Raw genomic sequence first — 25,752 nt, 5'->3', positions numbered from 1 at the left:
GGTGTGAGTACGAGGGAGTAGAAGACAAACACGAGAAATGAGTTCAATGCATGCGGAAATGGAGTGATAAGTGGACGGAATAACGGCCGAATCCTTTAGAGTCGGGTGGCTTACGCACACGTCTCAGCGTTGGCTGCGGAAATGATGGTGGAGGAGAGACGTAGTACAGTAGGTCACTTCTTCCTCGTACGGCCAATAAATGAAAACGCAGTCCCATTTCGAGTTTGAATTAAGAGTGATTATGGAACCGTTAGAAAGGGATGAGGTGGACGGATTATCATCGTGGAAGAGGAGTGATATGGATCTTGCCGTATCATTGCATTTAGTGGCTCTTTCCATGATTTAATAACTATGCATAAAATGACATTAAATTGTTGTTTGGAAAATATTTTGATCATACCTTCATAAGTTTGCCATTTGTTGATTAAGGTTGCTGACCCATTATTGCTTTCTGATCTTGCAGATGCCTCATATCTTTGCTGCCTTTGGTGATGATGATGCTGACCTTTGACTGTAATTTTTTTTTGAAAACAGAGTGTTGCTGGCTGTAGAGACAGAGTGATGCTGGCTGCGGAAATCGTTTCGAGCTGCGGAAACTGGTGCGAGCTGCGGAAACGGTTCCCAGCTGCGGAAACTGAGAAAACACCCCTTAAACTGCACAGATTTAGTTAGAAAAACAACTAACTGAATGAAATAGTCCTGAGAGGGACTTTTATTGATGGAATGGAATGAAATGAGTGGAATGAGATGGAAGTGTAGTGGAGTGAAGTGGAATGAAGATGAGATGGAGGTGAAGATGGAAATGACAAGTGGAGTGAAGATGGAGAGAAAGAGATTTTTTTTTGGAAAATATAGAGTGTCAGGTGTCCTTGATTTTCACTCCATATTTTCTGTATAAGACCGCCAATCTGAGATTGGTTTTCAGGCTTATACACATTTTTTTTTTTTTTTTTTGTAAATTCAGAAGAAAACAAAGACTAGGCTGATGGAGGAGAAGAATTCTTCTCCACCAGCCTCATTGCAGAATTCTCTTGAAACATTTTGACAAAGTCCTCTTTTGAGAGTGGCTTATGATAAATTTTCAATCGGTGGCCATTCACAATGAGAGGAGTTTGAAACTCATCAATAGTCTTGATTCGAACTGCTCCATTGCTAAAGACTTCATCAATCTCATATGGCCCAAGCCAATGAGTTTGAAATTTTCCTTTGAAGTCTTTAAACTTTGAATCAAACAGTAACGCCCAATCTCCCTTTTGAAACTTCTTCTCTTTGATATATCTGTCATGCCACTTAGTTCTTTGGTGCTGAACTAGATCGGTCCTTAAAATTGCATCTTGTCTTATTTCATCTAGCTCATTCAGCTGCTCCATTCTGTGCTTTTGGGCTTCTGATAGATTCATCCCCAACTGAACTGCCATCTTGAAGGTCTTGACTTGGAACTCAATGGGGAGCAAGACTTCTTTCCCATAAACAAGTTCATAGGGAGAATGTCCTGTTGTGTTCCTCCATGTAGTTCTATAGGCCCATAAGGCTTCAGGAAGTCTTTCTGCCCAGTCTCTTCTATGGAGATGAACAATCTTGGTGATGATGCTCTCAAGAACTTTGTTTGTGGATTCCACTTGACCATTTGCTTGCGGATGGTATGGAGTAGATTTTCTGTGCTTGATTTTGTATTCTTCCATCAGCTTCTCCATCAAGTTAGATGTAAATTGACTTCCCTGATCTGTCACAATTTCTCTTGGGACACCAAAACGAGTAAAAATATCCTCAAAAAGAAATTGAACAACTGAATTTTCAGTGGCAGAAGGCAATGCCTTGGCTTCTACCCATTTAGTAACATAATCAGTGCAAACCAATATATACTTCTTTTGTCTAGATGGTGGATTAATAGGTCCAATGAAATCTAAAGCCCATTTTTCAAAGGGTTCGATGAGTACCTGTGGTTGTAATGGCATTTCATTTGAAAGAGTTGGTCTCCCAACTCTTTGGCAGCTGTCACACCTTCTAACATATTGTTTTGCATCTTTGAAGAGAGAAGGCCAATAATATCCCAAAGAAAGGATTTTATAGATAGTCCTCTTGTCAGCAAAGTGTCCACCACACAGTTCATCATGACATGCCTTAAGGATGTCAGGCATTTCATCTTCCCGAACACATCTTCTGATCACACAATCTAGCCCTGTTTTGAACAATTCATTAGAAATCCATGAATACTTTGAACTCTCCTGAATGATTTTCCTTTTCTCATTAGGAAATAAGTGTGGAGGTAGCTTCCCTGTAACCAAATAGTTAGCAATATCTGCATACCAAGGAGTTTTAGTAGTTACTGCAAACAGATATTCATCTGGAAACTTATCCTCTACGGGAGAATCTTCGTTAGTATTTTGGATTCTAGACAAGAAATCAGCTACTGTATTTTGTTTTCCTGGTCTATCTAACACAGTAATATTGAATTCTTGTAAAAGTAAAAGCCATCTTGTAACTCTGCCATTAGTAACAGGTTTGTTCATGAGATATCTAATTGCAGAATGATCAGTATGGACAAAAGTTTCATAGCCTGTTATGTAATGTCTAAACTTGTTAATTGCATGCACAACAGCTAAGAACTCTTTTTCAGTCACAATATAATTTAACTCAGTGGGAGTCAAATTTTTATTGGTGTAGTAAATGGCATAAGGAACTAAATCTTTTTGACCCAACACAGCTCCTAGAGCTGTATCTGAAGCATCTGTAGAAATATGGAAAGGAAGTTTCCAATTTGGTCCTCTCAAAATGGGTACTTCAGATATTCTTGTTTTTAGAGTTTCAAATGCAGATTGACAGTCAGGATCCCACTTGAATTCACAATCTTTTGTAAGTAATTTGAAGAGTGGAGATGCTATCTTGGTGAAGTTTTCAATAAATCTTCTATAATATCCAGTAAATCCAAGAAAACTTCTAACATCTTTTTGACAATTTGGAATAGGTAACTTGGAGATGACTTCAACTTTTGATCTATCAACTTTAATTCCATCTCCTGAAATATGATGTCCTAAAACAATCCCTTCAGTAAACATCATAAAACATTTTTCATGACTTAATGAAAGATTTGTTTCTTTACATCTTATAAGGACTTTTTCCAAATTTTCTAATGCCTCTTCAAATGAATTACCATAAACTATAAAATCATCCATATAGACCTCTACACAATCATGAATTAGATCAGAAAAGATTCCTAGTACTGCCCTTTGAAATGTTGCGGGTGCATTACATAATCCAAAAGGAAATACTCGGTAAGCAAAAGTTCCCCAAGGACAGGTAAATGTGGTCTTGTCCTGATCTTCAGGTGCTACCTGAATCTGATTGTAACCACTAAAACCATCCAAGAATGAGAAATACTTTTTGCCTGCTAAAGTATCTAATACTTGATCAATAAAGGGCAAAGGAAAGTGATCCTTCAAAGTTGCTTTGTTCAATTCCCTGTAATCAATGCAAACCCTCCATTTACCATTCTTTTTAGGTACTATAACCAAAGGGGAAACCCACCGGCTATCTGAAATGGGGTAAATGAAGTTTACATTAAGTAACTTTTGGAGCTCTTCTTTCACTATCTCCCTAAGGTTTGGATTCATCCTTCTTTGAGGTTGTCTGATTGGTTTACTGTTTTCCTCAATGTAGATGTGATGAATGCAAGTCTTAGGGTCAATACCTTTCATATCAGTATACTCCCATGCAAATGCAGTAGAATGTTTTTGTAAGATTTTGGTTAGCTCCCCCTGTTGTGATTTTTCCAAGTTTCTGTTGATATTCAATGTTTTTCCTGGAAAAATCTCAATGGCAGAACTACCAAACTCTTCCATAGAGAAAAGAGACATTTGTCGAGATGATAGACACTCAATGTCAGAATCCAACTGAAATTGTGTGGAGTCATATTCTGAAGATGGTTCAAAGTTTTCTAATGTGTTCAGAATTTGACTATCTTCACTAATCTCAGAGATGGTAAAGACAGGTTGTATAGTATCTTCGTCATCAACCCACTCATTATCCCCTATTTCTGTAATTTCTTTTGCTGGAGGATACATATTGAACTTCTTTGCCAAATTACCATCAGAAATATACATATCCCCAGACCTACAACTTATGAAAGCATCAGCTGTGGCTAGCCAAGGTCTTCCTAAAATAAGAGGATGTCCTCCTAGATTACTCTTAGGAGTTAAAATCATGAAATCCACTGGATATTCCCAAGAGTCTAGGGAGACTGGAATGTCTTCTAATACACCATCTGGTTTAATAATTGATCGATCTGCCAATTGCAATAAAGTAGGTGTAAAAAGAAGATTAGGAAGTTTTAGCTGTTCCATAGTCTGTCTACTCATGATGTTGATAGCAGCCCCTAAATCAATCAAAGTATTTTGTATTTGTACCCCATTGATATGTGTTTTGACAATTGGACTACCAGGGTCTACATATTTCTGCATAGTAATTTTTCCCATCATGATATCTGCAATTTTCCCTACCAGGTGGATCCTTCTGGTATCTCTTGGTTTCCTTCCTGGTCTTTTAAGGCTCAACTCCTTTATTGTTTTTGCTAGAATAGGAATTTCCTTAATGGCTTGTAACAAGGGAATCTTGATACAGACATTCTTCAATTCATCTAGAAAATTATAGTCAGGCAACCAAATTTGTTTTTCCACTCCTTTGTCAATTTGTAATCTTTCAGGAAAAGGAGGTGTGGATAAAGATGCAGGTTGCTCAACTATGGGAGTTGTGGGGGTTAATTCTTTTTCTTTTTGAGTGTTTGGGTTTTGAACAGATGCTTCAGAACCCTTATTGGCTTCAAGAGACTCTTCCTCAAAAATGTTTTGCTTTTGAGCATTTATAGAAGGTTTATCTAGGACTCTACCTGATATGAGTTGTACTTCATTGAGAGGAACAATCATATAGGTAGGAAATTGTTGTCCTTCCATCATGTAAGCATTTTGAGGGTTTTTATTATTGGGGTTTGGCAATGGCTGAGAAGGAAGTTGATTTGACTTCTGTTGGAATGGAAGCAAGAGTTGAGAATTTGGATTCTGTTGAGAAGGTTGTTGTTGTTGTGGAAATGGCAATGATAATTGTGGATTTTGATTTGGAAGTTGTGGAGCTTGTTGGTTTTGAAAAGATGGAGGATATTGGTAGAATTGAGCAAATCTCCCATAAGGATTTTGCATACCTTGTACCCATGATTGAAAAGGATTTTGAGGTTGGGACCAAGGTTGTTGCCAAGGATTCCAATTTGGTTGGGGTTGAAAATTCATAGAGTTGCTAAACCCTTGATTTTGTTGCCCCTGCCAAGGTCTCCTTGCGACAAAACAGAGAGATTCAAGTGTATTTGGATCCTCTTGAAAGATAACTTTGAGCCCAGGGATTGAAGGACAATCCTTGGTCTCATGATTCTTTGAACAAATTACACATGTCTCTACAACTTTTGCATCCAAGGGACATTCCCTTAGAGCATGTTTCTTCCTACATTTTGGGCAAAAGATGGCCAAAGCCTCAGCTTCTGCTTTCTACTTATTGTGAATCTTAAGAGTGTCTAGTTGCTCACTAAGACTCCCTAAGATGTCAGTTTTGAATTCATCAAGCATATTGCCAATCTCAGCCCTAATACTGATCCAGTTGCAGATTTGTTTGCTCTGATGAGAGAAGGATCTCTAGGCCCTTTTTGAGTTTTAGATTTCCCCCTTGAGAGATGGACACATAGTTCTGCTATATCATTGAGTGAAAGTTGATATATATCTCCCTTCCCCATCATGTTCAAAATATCTATCCATTCATCTCTAATGGCTTTCAATAGAAGGGCTTTTAAGGTTTCCTCATCTAAGTTGTTCATTTTTGCTCTTTTCAAGTTGTATTGAAATCTTTCAAGCAGATCCTCCAAATTTTCATCTTCTTTTTGCATCATTTTGAATACCTCATCCTTGTGATTGGTGGGCATACAATAGTCTAGGTACCTATCCAAAAATGTTTGTTTCATATCATTCCAAGACCTAATGGATTGAGTGAGTAATCCCATGAACCACTTCAAGGCTGCTCCTTTCAATGTTGAAGGGAACAATTTGAGTTTTTGAGAGTCTTCCAGATAATCATAAGTTCGACAAATGACTTCAAACTCAAATAGAAATGTTTCAGGGTCCTCATTCCTCATCCCATGGAAGTTTGGGAGGACAGATGGTGAGATGTTTTTCATTGTGGCTCGGGAGTCCTCATCAACTATAGGAAACCCGAATGAGTTATCCCCATCCCTATTTCCTCCAATGTTACCTCTACCTCCTCCATTGTTTCCTCCTCCTCCTCCTCTACCTCTACCTCTACCAAATCCAGTTGCTCCTTCCTCTGTCATAGTAGTTTCCCTAGAGACTTCAGAGTCTTCTGGTTCTTCTACAAAGGGTGAACGAGAAGGAATTTCTCCCTCTTCTTCAGATGATTCTACTTCTTCTATTACAATTTGTCTTTCTGTAGAAGGAAGGAAAGGATCTCTCTCTAGTTCAGATTCGATGGAAGGTGTGGGAGAGTCGACTCCTGCCTCTTGAATTCCAGGAATCCTAGGGCTAGGAGTGTAAGTTGGAGATGATGGAGGTGTCTCTTGTCTATTCCTTGAAGTAGATGGACTTGTAAAAATCGAACTCTTAGCTCTAGCTAAAAACCTTCCCCTAGAATCTCTTGCTCTATGCATGTCATTTTTTATTTTCCTTCAAGTCGGGGTAATAATTCTCTTTCTGATCTTCCAGGTCACTCTAGGTGCAAGAAGAGAGCATACTCAAGAAACTATTAAACCAATAAATTTCTCTTTTCTGATCCTCCAGATCACTCTAGGTGCAAGAGGAGAGCATACTTTGAGAGGTTATTAATTTTCCTTCCTTGAAATTTTCTTGTTTTTTTTTTTTAAGAATTGGCTACCTAATTTCACTTCCCCGGCAACGGCGCCAAAATGTTTGGTCAATTTAGTGATGTCTAAATTGCAACTTTTAAATGTCAACCCGGGGCTCGTAAGATGATGAAGTGAGGTGTACTATATGTACTTAGGTAACTGTTTTCTTAATCTTTTGTCGTTTTTAGCTTTTTTTTATTAAGTTTGTTTTCAAATGTATCTTTCCTACTGTGATGTGATGGAAATGGAATAAAGCAAGTGAAATGTGGATGATTGTGGTGAGCTCTAAATGATTTCTCAAAACTTAAAAAGTATTCTACAAGAAAGCTTGAACAACAACTGCAATAAAATCAACTCTTAAAGGAAAATGAAGACATCAAATAAAAGACTAATGACATCGGCCCAGTATCTCTGCTGCTGCAAGAAAATGAAAATGAAATCTATATTAAATCCAACTAATAAGTAAAAACAACTATCTCACACTATTTCAACCTTTCATCTCAATCCTCTCTATGAAAAGATCTCATGGAATGTTTAAGCAATGTGAAATTGAAGTGAAACTACATAAAAGAGACTAGTCACAAATACTTTAACTTCCTCTTAACTTCTTGCCTTTCAGCTGAATTTATCATGTAAGAAACAGTTATGAATAAGTCAAGTAATGTGAGTTCTAAAGCAAACTAAACCAAGCTGTGCTAAGTGATATTTTGGCTCTCAATAAAGATATTGGATTATGGAAAAGGAACCATCAATAGATGAACAACTTGATATCTAAGAGCAGAAAGTAAATATGCAAATTAAAGAAATGACAGTAAGGAAAATCAAAGCTGCAAAACAATTAAGGTCAGCAACATAGACAAGATGATCACGCATGTCACTAGTTATGAAAAGAAAAGAAAGAAAACTGTCCCGGGCATGCCTAAGAAACCTGCATAACGCATTGATCAGTCATGAACATAAAAGTGCAGAAATGTAAATCAACAGAAATCAAAGTTTATGTACAGCTATTATACATGTTGAAAACGCAGCAATTTAAAAGACATCTGTACGGCTATTATACATGAAATCAGAAAAAGAAATGCAAGAAATTAAAGATTACTATACAGGACTTCAGCAAACAGGGGCCCTCTGCCTACTTCAGCCGGTTCAATGAGCAAATATACGCTTAGATGTAAAACAATCCTCTCATGTATTAAACATCAAAATGTCAAGTACAGTGGGGAGTTCAAACAAAATGATTACAACAACGACTAACTATCCAGCGTTCAAAGACGCTTTATTTATAACAGAGGAAAGCAAACTAACTTAACGAAAACTAAGCTATTCAAGCAGCTGTGTAAAAACACTTAATCTTGCTGCGTCCTCGGATTTAGGCAACGATCGTTGTGGGCATTCAATCTGCTGTTGGATTCGTGTTTCCCACTGTCTTCGTGGCTGAGGAAGATGCCACCTGTTCTTCACGTGCTCCAAAACAGAACACGCAGAGCCGTGCCATCGCCAATGACTTCTGTTGACCGTATTTGCCTCCTCGTTGACCACGAGTTTTTATGACCGGTTTGGGTGAGCTGGAAGGACACACACCATGTCCTTGGTTCCACGAACTTGCCCACGTGGCTCTTCTTCCCGGAGGACACCTGGAACATATCATTTAATAAAACAGCTGCGGAATCCAGGGTTGGCTGCGGAAACCGGGATCAGCTGCGGAAACCCTGTGTGAGCTGCGGAAACGCAACACATTGAACCAAAATTCTAAACCAACAACAGTCATTAGCATAATTAGCAAACCATGTAAAAAGTCCTAAAATACAATGATTTGAGCAATTTGATGGAGGGAATGAGTGGAAAAAGAAGAAAATGAATAGGAAAAGGGAGCTGAGAGGATGTGTAAAGAAGTGCAGGTTTGAGGCTCAACACATTCCACGCATCAGAGGAAGGAGCAAGGGATGTTGATCAAGTTGGATATGACCAACGCCTTTGATCGGGTAAAACTTTCATTCCTTTACAAAGTTCTACTTACCTTTGGATTCAACCCAGCTTTTGTGAATCTGATCAAGGCTTGCACTGACAAACCATGGATAGCCCCACTGGTTAATGGTCGACCTACCTCTTATTTCCAAGCTTCAAGGGGGATAAGGCAAGGATGCCCACTATCTCCCTTTTTGTACATAATAATGGCAGACACCCTGAGTAGGAAACTGAAAGCGGAAAGAAATAAAGGTACTCTCCCAGGCATCCGACTGACGATTGGATTAGAACCAATCAACCATGCCTTGTTTGCAGATGATTCTCTTATGTTGGGAGGAGCTTCCACTAGAATAGAAAAGGAATTCAATGGGACCCTACAAAGCTTCTGTACCATTTCAGGAGTGCTCATTAATAAAAGAAAAAGTGCAGTGTACAGTTGGAATACAGAGGAGCAAACCACACTTCGAATTGCTAGAATCCTGGACTTTCTAGGCTATGCCTCTTGGGACAAAATTCAATACCTGGGACTACCTTTAACTCTGGGGGAAAACAGAGCCTCACTCTGGAATGAAGCTATCAGTAAGATTAAAACTAAGATAGCTTCTTGGGGTGGGTAGTGGCTTAACTATGCTGGCAAGCTAATCCTCATAAAGTCTATCCTTTCCTCTCTCCTTATCTATCAGGCCTCCTTCCTCCTGGCACCAAAGACAATCACGATTAGATTTCACAACTGCTCAGAAACTTCCTATGGCAGGGAGGCAAAGGAAATGAAAATAAATTTCATTTAGTAAGTTGGGACAAAGTGAAAAGGCCAAAGCTGGAAGGTGGTCTCTAGATTAGAGACCCTGGACTGGCAAACACCACCTTAGGTGGAAAAATCCTTTGGAAACTCTACTCCAATAAACACCACCAGTCAGCCAACTCCTTTGGAATAAATACCTCAAAGGAGTCTCATTGAGAAATTTCCAAGAAGATAGAGTTCCCAAAGGCACGCCGCTCTGGAATCTCTGTAGAAAAGAGCTTTCCACCTTCCAAAACCAGCTTTACAGGGTGCCTGGAAATGGAGCAAATACCATGATGTGGCAAGATAAAATCATGGGAAATTCCCCCCTTGAACACACAGTGGAGTTAGTTAATCTCCGTGACTGGATCTCTCAACACAGATTGCACAATCTAGCCGACATTTCTGTCTGGGACAGCCAAGGGAACTGGGAAGATTGGGTCTTCCACAACCTACCAGCACATCTATTACATCAAAAGCACCTTCTCTTGGATAAGCTGAAGGGTTAAACACCAGTTAACCTACATACACTGGATCTCTGGAGATGGGGGAAGACATGGGTCTACACCCCTGCACTTGGCTTTGCAGCCTTGCAACCCACGCAAAATCAAGTCCTCAACCCTTCCATCTGGCAACGCACATGGGACACTTATGGTATTCCCAAGGTGAATTTCTTCACTTGGTTACTTATCCATAGGAAAGTGCTGACAGGCGAAAATCTTGCCCACAGAGGCATTATAGGGTCACACTGGTGCATTTTGTGTAGATTGGCACTCAAAAATGTAGATCACCTCTTTGTAAGCTGCACCTTTGCACAATCGGTATGGGACCTCGTCCTTCATGGTCTCAATGCACCCGCCCCTATCCAGTGCACAACAGTGGAACTTTTCTCCACTTGGACTGAAAGGTACCCTAGGGCCCTTAGAGCAAATTCTCTGTGGAATCGGATCTGGCACTCCATTCCCAAGTTCATTTGTTGGAAACTCTGGCTCGCCTGAAATAATTGGATATTCAACAATGTACTATCCTCTCCCTTGTCTGTGGTAGCCAAAGCTAAGGCGGCCCTGATGGAGGCTCTAGGGAACTACCCTAGTAAGTTAGATGACACTCTCATAACTGAAGAACGAAGCTGGCTGGGTACCCTTCTCACTCGAGTCAGCAAAGAAGTACCTGCTCGCCCCACATTTAATCCTACTTAGCGCATCAGAACACCAGATACAGAGTTCCAAACTTGGTGGAGGAAGTAGGGAAAGGTAACCATTTTCTTCAATGGCACCTCCAAAGGCAACCCAGGGATCTCTGGTGCTGGTGGAGTGGTATACTCTCAGGATGGCTCCCGTATAGATAGTTATGGCTGGGGTCTAGGACAGGGTACCAACAACCAGGCCGAAATTCTAGGGCTTCTTAAAGGTTGCTAGATTGCCTAAGAGCATGGTCACACAACTCTCCAGGTCTTCGGAGACTCAAAGCTCTTGATAAAGACAATAAACTCAGATGAGCACCTAAGCAATCTGACTCTCAACAACACTCTCCAGAAGTTGTGGGGCTTGCTGAGTTTCTTTACCTCTTCCTCCTTCTTTCACATTCTTCGCACCTCAAAGAAGGAGGCAGATATCAAAGCCAACGAGGGATGTTGTTTGACTCATGGGTTTCTAAAAAAAAACTCAGATGAACCCGTTTGGACTGCCATTCCATAGCTTAACAATGATGCACCAAGAAAAACATGCCCGGAGCAACCGCAGGATCTCAGTAATCAATGGTCCAAATCCAGCATTAGATGAACCAATTAGAACTACTAGAACCGATCATTGGATCAGATCAAGGGTCATCACTCATGAAAGAGTGCAGAAGTTAACGCAGCGGAAGGGCGGTTTTCTAGCCACGAGTGGTTTTTCGGGTGGCATTAGTAGTGGTATCGTGAGCTTGGCTCCGATTCCACTAAGAGGAGGACACATAGCAGCGGCGGAGGGTGGGGAAACCGCTTTATCGGGCGGTTAACCCACGGGTGGGTTATCAACCCGAAACATATAGGAAACGTCAGATCTAATCAAAATAGATCAATGACAGAGATTCAACATGTAGGTTGGTAGATCGGGGAACGAGGTTTGGTAGAGACACGAGCTTCTGTGAGGGGTTGATGGGTGTGGACCCGATGTGGTAATGTGCCCGAGCCTAAAAAATGTCTGAAGTTCGAAACAGGAGAGAATCGTAAGATCTAACCAAAGTAGATTAACGGCGGAAGTCCATTTTACAAGTTGGCCGATCGGGATTGGGGTTTGGTAGAGCCAAGAGCGTTGTGAAGGGCCGATGGGCATGGACCAAAAGTGGTTATATGAAGGAGCCCAAAAAGTTTGAAATCCAATAACTTAAATTGCGTATTGGTCGTGGAGGAGAAGTATTGCAAAGAGAGCCGAGGATGTTCCGATTCCCGATACCGATAAAGGTGGAACCTCGAATTGTGTGCCAAGATCGTACTAAGGCAAAAACGGTTGCTTTGTGGAAATTCTTTTCATAATGGTTTATAAGAATTCAAAACTGATGGAAGGCGTTATGGTTTATTCATATACATTCAATTTTAAAAGGCCCGAAAAGTATCTAGGGGCCTTAACTTTCGGGGGCCGATTGCATCACCAAAAGGCTGGGTCTTTGTCCCAATACTACTGACAGTTTTCCTCCGATGCGATTGCTTGGGGCTCGCTAATTGCTTCTTTTTGTGTCATAAGGTGCCTCTTTATAACCTTCAATCACCGATGCGATGCACCTTTAAGTCTCAAAACTTTAAAGGAAAAATGTTAGGAGTAGAAAGGCACAATGATCTTAAAATTTCCTTGTAATGTCAGTTGATTAGGCCATGATTAGGCCACGACCCAATTGTTGATCTATAATATATTAACAGTTCTAGTTAAAAAAAATAAAAAAATATTGGCATTATATAATTATATTCCTCACTAACCCCAAGTTATTCAAAGATAAGGTTCTTTCGAGTGATAATGTCTTGCTGGGTAGCTATGAAGAGGCAAAGCAGTTATTGAAAATTTTGGGTGTTGAGTACATATTGTATCATGCATTTCCGAATGTTTGTATTCTATATGGAGGAGAATAAGTAGAAAAAGAGATATGTCCAAAATGTGGGCATGACAAGTACCATAAAAAATGGGTAAATCACATGGTACTCCTCATAAGATATTGAGACACATGCATATAATCCCAAGGATTCAAAGGATATTTCATTGGAAAGAATTAACTATGTTGCAAGGATGACATGCCTCACATAGAAGTGAGTTGGGATTTATGCAAATCCCAACAGATTCAATAGCCATGAAGCCTATAGAGGATACATGGCCTGAAAAATTCAAGGATTAAGTACGAAGTCTACGACTTAGCACAACCATGGATGGCGTCAACCCATATTCTCTCCAAAATACCAAATATTCTATTTGGCATGAAGTAGTGATCAATAGCAATATCCCCCCATGGTTGTCCGTGAAGAATGAACATCCTATGTTGGATCTCATAGTCACTCATAAAAGATAAGTGAAGAATATGTATGTCTACTTACAACCATTGGTAGATGAATTGAAGGAATTATGGGAAGGGATACATGTGTACGATGTATCAAGACCCATTACAACAAAGAGGAGTTTTACATTGTATGGCATATGTGCTTACACCATACATGATTATCCAGGCTTAGGAGTTTGCTATGGTAAATTACATTTTTATTGATTTGTTTATATACGTAACAATATTGTTTCACATATTAATTTAATTCGCTGCAATTTTTTTGATCTTAATGGTCGCTAACGATGTGCCGACCTGTATACAATAATTTTGCAGGTCTTATAACAAAAGGGTATCATAGATGTAAATGCTGTGGAAGAAGGTTATGTCCCATGGATTTTAAATAAATATGATCTTTCTTTGGCAAAGGAAGTTATAATAAGTGTGAGGGTGCCTTCTTTATATGGGTCTTCACTACGACATTGCTTCACTGTGCAAGACCATTTGTCGAGGTTGAAATCGCACGACCATTTGAACTTGCTAAGAGTTCGTATGTCAGAAACATGATTTTTTATTTTTATTTTTATGCAATGGGGTATTTTATAATTAATTTTTGTATAATGTATTATTTACTGTGCAGTGTCATTATCCTCTGCTCGTGCATGGGTGTGTGAACCATGAATTCCCCTAAGATCTACGACGTACCATGTCCAAATTATATGCATTTGTACGTTGGATCACATCAAAGGAGATTCATATGGCTAACATTCCATGACGACGTCAAGAGATAACTGAGATTGTTTGTATGTTTGAGAAGGATCTGTCGATGAGTTTCATGGACTTGCAGGTTCATCTTCTAATTCATCAAGTAGATGAGATTGAATTAGTTGGGTGGTTTCTTGTTGTTGGATGTTCTTCTTAGAGAGGTACATGAAGAAATTGAAAGGTTTTGTTCTAAAAAGGGAAAAACCAGAGGGGTTTATGGCAGAGGGGTATATATCGTATGAGTCTTTATATTATGCTAGTGAGTACATCAATCAGATCAACAACACACTAGGTGTGTCGATTTGGGATGACAAAAGGGATGAAGACAAAAGAGAAGGGGAGCTTCTCCAAATGAATGGAAAGAGGCGTATGATAAATATTAAGTGGCTTATCATTTGTCAAATTTATACATAGTAACTATTCACACTAAAATTCATATTAATGCATATTTTGATCTCATACATACTATATATGTTGGTTTGATTCCATCAACAAATTCATTCTTTACAATATGGAAGCGGCACAACCATGGGACGCATTGTACGAGGAGAAGATGAGGAAATGGGACAGTGACAAGAAAGAATTCAAACGGTTCAATGGTAGAAGTGTGCCTTATCCTAATCATTTAAAAGAAAATATGCAAATGACATGTCCTAACAGTTGGGTTTCTAATCAAGAAAAAGATAAATATGGTGCATCTAGTCATTACCCACATGTTGAAGAGGATGCACTAAACATAGGGATTAGGTGCAACAACTCGATAACAATATATTTTTGTACATTTTTAACTTCATACTACACCTTTGAATTGTAACATATGTATTTTATATATTTAATTATGTTCGGGTTATTAAACACATGACACTATGATTTTTTTCACTTTTTTATAGGTGAATTTGTTCCCCTCTATGTGGGCATATGGACATCATATTCACATGGAGGATGCCAATGATGGATGCATGACACAAGACTATGGAGTGAAAGTCGAGTTCGACCAATCTAGTCATGCTAGCCACCATGATCAAAACCTAATATAAGGGAGACATTAGGTTACGTCAGAAAGATACAAGAGATCATTCAAGTGGACTTCTCTTCGTTCACATGTGTTATTTTTAGGTGCAATTAGTGGGACAACTTTGATCGAAATAATGTAAAAGAAGATCGTGATAGTGGGATGATATCTATCAACTCTAGAAAGATGTGGCATGAAACTAGCGAGCCTTATGTTTTCCCAAAACATTGAAACCTGGTCTTTTTTTAACCCAGATGTGTTGGATAGGGATTAAAGGTTCATTTTAAGACACGACCCTAGATCAAAACATATTTTTGAGAAAAACAACGTTATCATGCCAAGCGAGGAATATAATCAGGGTGATGACAATGAAGAGTGATATGCACTTATGTTATTTCATCATTTATACTATTGCTGTATGTTTTTGTTTTCTTTATTTCTCTAATTATATTGTTTTTTATTCGTCTTGTTGGAATTTTATATAATTGGTAAGATACATACGTTTTTACACGTTTTTTTTTTGCAGTGGAAACAATTTTACACTTAGAACTAAGTATTTCCAATCGTGTAAAATATCTATGATAATAAGGATTCAAGGTCACAATCTTTCTCAAATAAGAAAATGAGAAGAATATAACCAAAATGAGAAAATAGTGATTTTAGAAACAACATTGAAGATTTATTCTAGATTTAGATACTTATTGGTTTATTAATTAGTTCACGTTTTTTCTTCTTGCTTAATTCCAAATCAATATAAAGCATGTAGTGATAACTCTATGAGGACTTTAACAATGAAAAAATTGTGTATTAATATGTAAGATTAAATTCTTGACATGAGAGGTAAAATCATGTTTACTATATTTAAATTCCACTTCTTGCAACATTATGTAAACTGAAAGGAAGTCTTATGCATGTATAAAATGTTGATTACATATTTTTTTTGGACCATAAGAAAAACAAATGGGGTTGCATGGATGCATGAGATGTTTTAATTTTTTCTTCATGGATAATGGAATAGTTTTGACTTTTCTTTTTAATGATAATTATAAATAAAAGTTGAATTAATAAATATTTTATGGCTAAGAATTAAATGATAAATAATGTGATGGTGATTAAGAGGCATTTGTTTGACTTTCTAATAGACTTGGTTATGCTTTTTATTTCCTATTTAGATTATGTAAAATAAATATCTATTTTTATGTATTTATAAGTAATTATTTAAAGTAGACATGTCTTTATCATTGTGAACATGATTTAATATTAGCTAGGAGAAATGTGAAAACACGAATTTTAGTGACTATCTCATGATAACTATGTGGATCTAAAGATTGTAATTCTAAGCATGAGATATCAATTTATAAATATATTTTATTAAAAAATCAATCCAAATATACTCAAATGATCTTCTTTCTCAAATGCCATTGTGAGTATCAATCTAAAATAATTCAGAAAGTGATAGAAAATGGAGAAGGAAAATCATATCCGTGTTATCTATCTATATATATATATATATATATATATATATATACTAAAAGGCCTACTACAACGTCCATCATCCAAGTTTAACCTCCCTTATTTTCATTGTGCAACATATCTCCATAAATATAAATGCAATTTAAAACATGGTGTACACTATCTATGATAATAAAGATTCAAGGTCACAATCCTTCTCAAATAGGAAAATGAGAAGAATATAACCAAAATGAGAAAATAGTGAATTTAGAAACAACATTGAAGATTCGTTCTAGATTTATAACTTATTGGTTTATTAATCAATTCACATGTTTTTTCTTCTTGTTTATTTCAAAATCAATATAAATCATGTAGTGATAAATCTATGAGGACTTTAACAATGAAAAAATTGTGTATTAAGATTAAATTCTTGACATGAGAGATACAATCATGTTTAGTAGATTTAAATTCTAGTTCTTGCAACATTATGTAAACTAAAAGGAAGTCTTATGAATGTATAAAATGTTCATTACATCTTTTTATGGACCATAAGAGAAACAAATGGGCCTACATGGATGCATTAGAGGTTTTATTTTTTCCTTCATGGATAATGGAACAACTTTGACTTTTCTTTTCAATGGTAATTATAAACAAAAATTGAATTAATAACTACTAAATGGCTAAGAACTAAATGACAAATAATGTGATAGTTGATTAAGAGGCATTTGTTTGACTTTCTAATAGACTTGGTGATGCACTTTTATTTCCTATTTAGATAATGTAAAATAAATATCTATTTTTATGTATTTATAAGTAAATTATTTAAAGTAGACATGTCTTTATCATTGTGAACATGATGTAATATTAGCTAGGAGAAATATGAAAACATGAATTTTAGTGACTATCTCATGATAAGTATGTGGAAAAAATAATATTTCTTGAGTTTTTCATTAATAAATAATCAAATATTATTTGTCAAAAAGTTAAATCTAATATAGTATGATTTTTGTATTATTTAACTCATATTTATTATTAAAAAAAAGATAAATTTAAACCACAATAGCAAAAGATTTAATCTCTTTTAGTGATTGATAAATCTGTGATTAAGATGGATCTATAGTGGTTTTCTATCTCTATATATAGATCAATAATAGTGTCATTTTTCATTGTTTAAATTGTATTTTTGAATAATTTATTATTATTAATAATTTATATTAAAAATTGAATGAGTTACACATTTTCGTCTTATTAAGAAAACTAAAATATTTTACCTTTAATTATTTTTTCCTCGTGCTATTGAAATATTTTAATGATTAGGTTAGAATGAATATGAATGAACTATCTAAGCAATATGAATATATTTATGGTAATTTACAATTATAGTTTCAACCGTACTAAAGTTTGTAATTTATAAAAAAATATTTTCATTTTTATTTTATTTTATTTAAATAAGTCGTTTTGCATGTAATTTGAATAAGGAATTTTTGATATAACTTTACCAATACATAATCTATAATTAATATTATTTCATAAAAAAAAAAAAACATCATGATGATAACCATCTAACAAACATACATATCATCTAATATACTCATTCAAATTCACTCCCATCATCTAATTATATACACCTCTAGAACATATAACCGTCATTATCTAGCACACAAATCTAATAATCTAACAAGGCATCATCATCGTGATCACATTTAACAAAACAAAATCATTGTAACCTAACATCATCACCACACACATCTTCAAATTAATATACATCTCATGTCAAATAACTGCTATCACATACACATCTATTTGTAACCACATTAAATGAACATATCTAACATGACCTAACAATGTACACATCAACACCAACATATAAATTAAGTGCATAAACACTAAAACAAAAAATGATATATATATATATATATATATATATATATATATATATATATATATATATATATATATATATATATATATCTAAACAACTTCATCAAGTCAGATAAATTCTATCGAATATATGATACATCAAACATAATAATGGAAGTTTGGTCAAGTACTACCTTAATAGTGGAACTATCAGGGGGAGGAGAAGGTCCTGGCTAGTCTTCTCTCTCAGGAGAAACATGAGGCACTGCCACTAGTACTGGGTGATCATCATGAGGCGAATGATGACGAGGTGGAGTACTACCAGAAGGATCACCAACACCTTGACCATGATTCGATGGGGTAGTACTACTAAAAGCATGATCACCACACTCATCATCGTGATCCAATGGGCTAACACTACGTGAAGACTCAAGTGACGTATCTGCTGCATGCCCTGCATCCCTCCTTGCTACCAATAGCTTAGTAGCTCCGACGATATGACACATAAGTCATCATATCGCACATAAGGTCCCTGAAGAGCTTCAAAGCCTAGATGTCTCGAGCCCTCATAGGGCGGAATCCCTCCTCCACCAAAAGTCTAGACAACCTATTGTAGTAGTCCATCCTAAATTTGAGAACAACCCTATGGGCCCATATCCCATGCCGCCCCTCTGCATTGGAGAATCAGATGCCTTATCATCTTGGGTCTCGCCCATCTCTACATCTAATCCCTCCGATGGGGGAGGAGGTACGTCCCTAACAAATATGCATATGTTTACAAAATATATAGTACACAACAATAATTAGACAATTTCATTAAACAAGTTAAATAACGTGCTAGAATAAATTTTATTCTAATTAATTAAGACAATAAAATGAAACTAGATTAATTTAAAGAAAACACTAATATTACCTCTATAATCTGCAGGCTCATCTAGTGTGAAAATGATGTTGTGACACTGTCTCTAATCCATCCCCGCGTATGGACACAACACCAAGATAAACGCGTGGTCATTGTCACTGGCTAGTAGTGCCCGTGCTGCTGCTCCCTCTGTTCATGTATCTGCTACAAGATTGACATATAAAATACATTATCCTCATACATAAAACATATTTTTTTATTATTAAATGAAAAATGTATTTATAAATATGGAAACATAATCTTCAATTTAAAAGAAAAAAAAAATCTCGGTGTGCCCAAAATATAGTAATGCATCGGCTCCAGTGCGCAATCAAACACAACAACATCGAAAACAATGCGTACATACGTATGGTGCACCACTTTTGGTTCGTGCATCTAGACAACCTTACACACCAGTTCATACGTATAAGCTTTTCACATCAGTACATAATGTTTAGGTTATCGAACACACCGAGCTATATTTTTTTAATATTATGTGTGCGATGTGTTTGGTAAATATAAACGCGTCGGGCATAACCTAAAAATGTACGATACAATGTACATTTTATAGCTTTTCCCAATGCGTTGTAATTTACAAAACACACCACAAAAACCGCGGCGTGTTAGGTTCACACACCGAATTGGAATGCACCTTGTAAATTTACAAGGTGCACCACTATCGGTGTGAGCCAAAGTTGTCGAACGCACCGTGCAGGAAAAAAATAAAAAAGTTCAAAAATAGTGTATTTTTTAACCTATTTTACAATTCTAATCCCCTAAAAAATTAAATTAGAGAGAAACATAGACATTACCTAGACATTTGGTCATCGGGGAGGCATAATTGACACGTAATTGAGAAAAACAAATTTCACCACCATTTGAGAAAATTGGAAAGCCACACACTAAGCATGGTATGGAAGGATGGTGAGCAAGAGAAGCACCGACAACAAGGTGCTTGCGTGAGGCAAGGGAGGAGTCGATGCTTCAGAGCTCTACAACACTACAAATGGTAAAAATGTAATTTAAGGGAGTTAGTTTTTATGTATTTATTATTATTATTTAGCCATGTTCCGGTGCATTATCATCACCACACTAGTGCATAACATCTCTAAGAGCACCACCTTTTTTTTTTAAACTCTATGGCGGCTCTCTTGTTAAGATGCACCGAGACGTTCTAATACATGAACCACATCAGTGCTTCGTGGGACTATAGCACTGCATTTAAAAAAAATTAAAAACTGCCTAGCGATGTTCTTTCTCAGACACATCGGGGCATTTTAATACATGAATAACACCGATGCTTCGTAAGAAGATAGCACCACATTTTTTTAAAAGTTAAAAAACTTGTAACGGTTCTCTTGTTAAGACACACTAGGAAATTTTAAATAATGAACTGCATCGGTGCTTCGTGGGAATACAACACCACATTTAAAAAAAATTAAAAACTCCCTAGTGGTGTATTTTCTAAGACGGACTGGGGCGTTTTAATACATGAACAACACCGATGCTTCATTGGAATATAGCACCACATATTTTTGAAAATTGAAAACCTATAGTGGTTCTCGTTCTAAGTACGCACCCATATGTTTTAATACAAGAACACCGGTTCTTTGGGTGGATATATCACCAACATTTTTAAAATTTAACCTTTATCCGGTGCTATCAATTAGTGTAAGCATTGGTGCATTATATACTATTTATGCACTAGGGAGTTAGAGTACCGATTTAGCACCGTGTCATCATCACAATATAGCACATGATTGGGCAAAATGATTTTTTCAACCAACATTTTTGTAAATTTAACCTTTTTCCAGTGTTATCAAGTAGTATATGCATTGGTGCTTTTTGTTATTTAGCGCACTGTTTTTATTTATTTAAAATAAATAAATCTGCCACGGTGCACCATGTTATATTAGGCACCGATGCTTATATGTAGAGTAAAGCACCAATGCAATTGTATATTATAGATGCATCATTAAAAAAACATCCGCTAAAACATCTGCCCGCCCACCTCTGCTACAAAGGGATTTGTGGGCTATTTTTTTAGGGGCTTATGCTAAAACCTCTGCTAGAGGGTCTTTCTTTGTAGTGTGTCTACCAAAATCTGTTTGCAAAAATTGGGTTGTAACTCTTGATTATGGAAGGCACTATACATTCAGGTCAAGGAAAGGAGCCTCTCTTTAAAAGGGTTTTGACTATCGTTACATGGTTAATAAAGTTCATTTCATGTATCACAAACAACATATGTAATCAAGGACTCTGTTGTTACACAACGAAATAAGTATGCTAAAATTTGCTTGGAAGGTGTCAAGAAGCACGATCTTTACATTATGAAGCAACACTCAAATTTATTTCAAATCTTGTAGAGTGACAAGTTCAAAGTATTCTCTATACCTATGAAGGATCGTTTCAAGTATTATGCAGATCTTGACATAGCATACCTTGTTTGATTGATGAAACTTACGTACTATGATCCAAGTAGTTGTGAAAGCTCAATGTTACAACACATAAGGTCTACCCCAAGACAAGATAAGCCATGCTAATAGGAGGATGGACCAATATATCGAAGATGCCTTACATTGCATTATTGAGATTATGATTATATTTGTTTCCATTACTTATATGGCAAAGCTTTTTCTAATTATGATAAGGATATTTATAAATAAATATGAGGCTGAGTTCCGCATCAAGTTTGGAAATCAAAGTTTTCTTGTAAATTCCAAGTCATTTTGCTATTGTGATTTTATCTATTGGAGGAAGGCTACTGCACAACAAAAGTATATTGATAAAAAAATACATCTTTACAAAAATCTATTAGCAAGCCTGGAGAATGACATTCTGAAGATGAACATAGTCACGATTAAGGAAGGGTCAATCTTGTATAAAAGCAGCCTATGTGAAAGCATTGGAAGACAACCTGAAATCGTAAGGCATTAATTAAGATCACCATTTTGAGCCAGACGAAGCTAATCTTTAGTTCCTAATTCTCAGACAAACCCTACCATTGTTTGAAGAAGGAAAAACTTATAGTATTGGCTATAGACTTTGCTAAATCTGAAGAAAACCTATTGAGATAACTTATTGAGGTAGAATGAACATTGGATACACTTGTTTCAAGTGTGAGTGACTGATAAGACATGATGATGATTGAATTCAGGCCAATGATTTAAATTTGAAAGCAAGAGAATTCATGTTTATCACTGTGTTATGTTGATCGTGCACAAAAGCAAAATTTAGTTGATATGGTTTACTAGAGGCCGAGCCACTTAATTTGAAAAGATGAGAGAAATCATCTCTGTGAACAAATCCTATGGAAATTTTTTTCTAAATGACTTTGAAGGAAGCCTGAAACATACTCACGCCACCTGAAGATTGTTCTTTATGGAGCAAGGTGCCTTCTAAGATGTTACAAAGAATAATGAAATGACATTACCTCCCTAGAGATTTGTATCTATGACTTGACCTCCTATATTTTTCATTGATGATAGTTGTAGGATGTTGGAGGATGTTGTTCAAATGAGACATACAACATCCACAAAAATTATAATACTTTTTCTTGGTATCAAGATGGAACACCCTTGATTATTTGATGACATGATGGATTTTAGATGCTAAAGCATGGGGACTCTATGGTTATGGACATTTGAAAGCAAAAATTACATATGTCAAAGTCTGTTGGACATGCAAAAGGTGTAAATGAGAAATTGTAAATCTAGGATTTTCAAACCCTCGAAAATTTGGAATCTTGGATGCAAAAACCCTAGGGTTTGTGGATAAAACCCTAGAGGTGGACCTTGTTCAATGTTTCCGCTAAAATAAGAAATTCTAGCTCATGCAAGGAAGGTATCACATCATGCTGATAATGAGGAAAAGGTTGGTAAACTTTCAAGATGGATGCAAGAAGACTAATATTAAGAGGTAGCTGAAATTTCCTTATAATCCTCAAAAGATAAGTACTTTATATCTCTCTTCCTTGATTTTTATTGCTTTATTATTAGTTAGCCTCTTGTCTTTGTTTCCTTTTGCTAGGATATAATAATTTCTTCCATGACCTCTTTGTGAGGGTTGAAGGTACATCGTAAAGGTTGCCAAGGCTTGGCAGTAGTTGAAAGAATTGGGAAGAATGAAGAAAATCTTATCACAAGAGGATTCTCCCAAAGTGATTTGTGTTCAAGAGGGAGAAATTGTCTTGGCATCTAGAACCATGTATGATAACCAAAAGCTCCTAGTTCAAAGGGAACATGCAAGCCAACAAATTTGAAGGATGACATAATGAAGACTATGTAGAGATTTGAGGAAATTCAATGGTGAACTCCAAGCGGATCTATAAGTATGCAGTAGATGGACACATAGAGAAGTATAAAGAAATATTCGAAGAGTATCCTAGAAAGAGGGAGAATACTATGGCAAGACGTTTGCTCCAGTTGTCATGTACAATTATGTTAGAACTATTATTATTGCCTTGAAATTTGCACTAGGTGGATGCGTAGATCGCTTTCCTCAATGGAGTAATTGAGGAAGAAGAAGTGTACATAGAGATACCTCAGGGCTTTGAAGTACATGAGAAGAAGTGTCATGATTGCAAACTAAAGAAGAATCTGTATGGATTTTAGGCATGGTATTCTTGTTTTGATGGATATCTGATGATTATTGGTTGATCTTGTTATAATATGACTTGTTTCTAATGGAAGCAAAAGGACTCATGTGACAGAGGGAGCAATAGTGGTAGGAAGATTTGCTTCTGTGATAGAGGGAGATGTCAATCCCTACTTCAATGTTAAAGAGAGTTGACATTTGAGTTCAATATGAAGGATCTTTGTTGAATGATTTATTTATTAGAACTATAAGTATGGTAGAAGCTGAAGGGAGCAATGGGGACTTCCATGACAAGATCTGTTTCTATGTCAGAGGAAGCACCCAATTATGTTGACCAGAAAGTAGTTGTGGCACAACATGTGTTGACGTACCTGCATGGTACAATTACATGTGAATTGAGAAATACAGTTGCAGGGATATACAAATTTAGGTTGGGAAGAGAGTGTTGAAGACAGGAAGAGCACAACAGGAAGATGATTCAGTTTGGATTTAGTTTGGGTAGGAAGCAAACATTTGTCACACTCAGGATTGCAGAGGCTAAGTATATTGCAACTAGTTTTGTGAGTTGTGAAGTAGTGTGGCTTTAGTAACTACTTATAGGATTGTTTGATCAGATGCAGGAAAAAACAATGATGACATGTTGAAGCACATTGAGATCAAGTACTGAAGACATGGTACAAAAGGGAGCAATGGGGCTCCAATGCATTTCTATAATCGAGCAGGTTGCTGACATTCTCATAGAGTCTCTATTCTAGGGAGAAGTTTGTATACTTCAAGGACATGCTTGAGAAGTTTGTACACTTCAGGGACAAGTTTGAGAAGTTTGTATACTCCAGGAACAAGCTTGAGTGTTTGAGAATGTTTTCCTCGGTTAGAGGGAGTGTTGATGTTGTTCTATCAAGGGGCATACATTCTCTCTAGGTTAGAGGGAGTGTTGATGTTGTTCTATCAAGGGGCATACATTCTCTCTAGGTTAGAGGGAGTGTTGATGTTGTTCTATCAAGGGGCATACATTCTCTCTAGGTTCCAAGTGACGACTTGTTGAGCATGATGTTGATGCAATATGATTTCTATAGTTAGTGGATAGATACATCAACATAACTAGTACATTCAACCTTTTCATAGAGAATTTTTCCAACAAGAGAACATCAATTGAAGTCATTATGAATATATCCCTAGCTAAGAGGGAGTGTTGATTTTTGTAGCTATGTCCGGTCTTCATAATTACTATTTTAGATATCCAAAAATATATGTAATATTAAATTCAAGACATGTTCTTCATGTCATTTTCAAAAGAAATAATTTGAATTTTTGACTCCAAGAATGTCAAGTCGGCCTGACCCTTTTGACACACTACTTCGGGTTCATCCAATCACTATATATACCCATTAGATTTCATCAATTGGGAGGCATTTCAGATTACTTTTGTTCAAGGGACAGTTCACTTCTGTTTAAGCGAAGGAGAAGAAAGACAAGGGAAGATCGAGTTTAAAGGACAAGCTAAGAATATGGGAAGACCTAATTTCTAAAGCAACAACAAACCAATTTTTGAGTCAACACGTCGAAATTTCTCGGGGTCAAAATTATAGGAGGCCGAGACTTAACGAGGATGAGGAGGCCAAATTTGTCTCTCGTTGACCAAGTTATGTTTGTGGTCAGTTTGACTTTGTCTTTGATTGGAAGATCAGATTATATCTCTTGTTGAATTGAATAATTTATCTAAGGAAAAGGTTGGGGTTTTCCTAGGGTAAAAATCTGTCTCATGTGTTTGGCAGTATCTATATGATCCTACTATCTTTTTTGTTTCTATTGTTGAGATATTCTATGTAATTTCTTTATGATGAATGTGAACACATAAAATATTAACATAAGAAATCATAAGAACTAATTATCAAATTAGAAGATCTTTGAAAAATCAACATTGCGATATTGACGAAAGATAACGCAATGACCCAACACAAATCCCAAACCACAATCGCCTCCAACAACATAGAAATTGATCAATCGAAACCCCCTTTATTTCCTTCCAA

This window comes from Pinus tabuliformis, chromosome 9, assembly GCF_031772625.1.
Source record: "Pinus tabuliformis cultivar Carrire ecotype Pingquan chromosome 9, CPIR1, whole genome shotgun sequence".
NCBI lineage: Eukaryota > Viridiplantae > Streptophyta > Pinopsida > Pinales > Pinaceae > Pinus > Pinus tabuliformis.
This window is presented reverse-complemented; position numbering follows the sequence as displayed.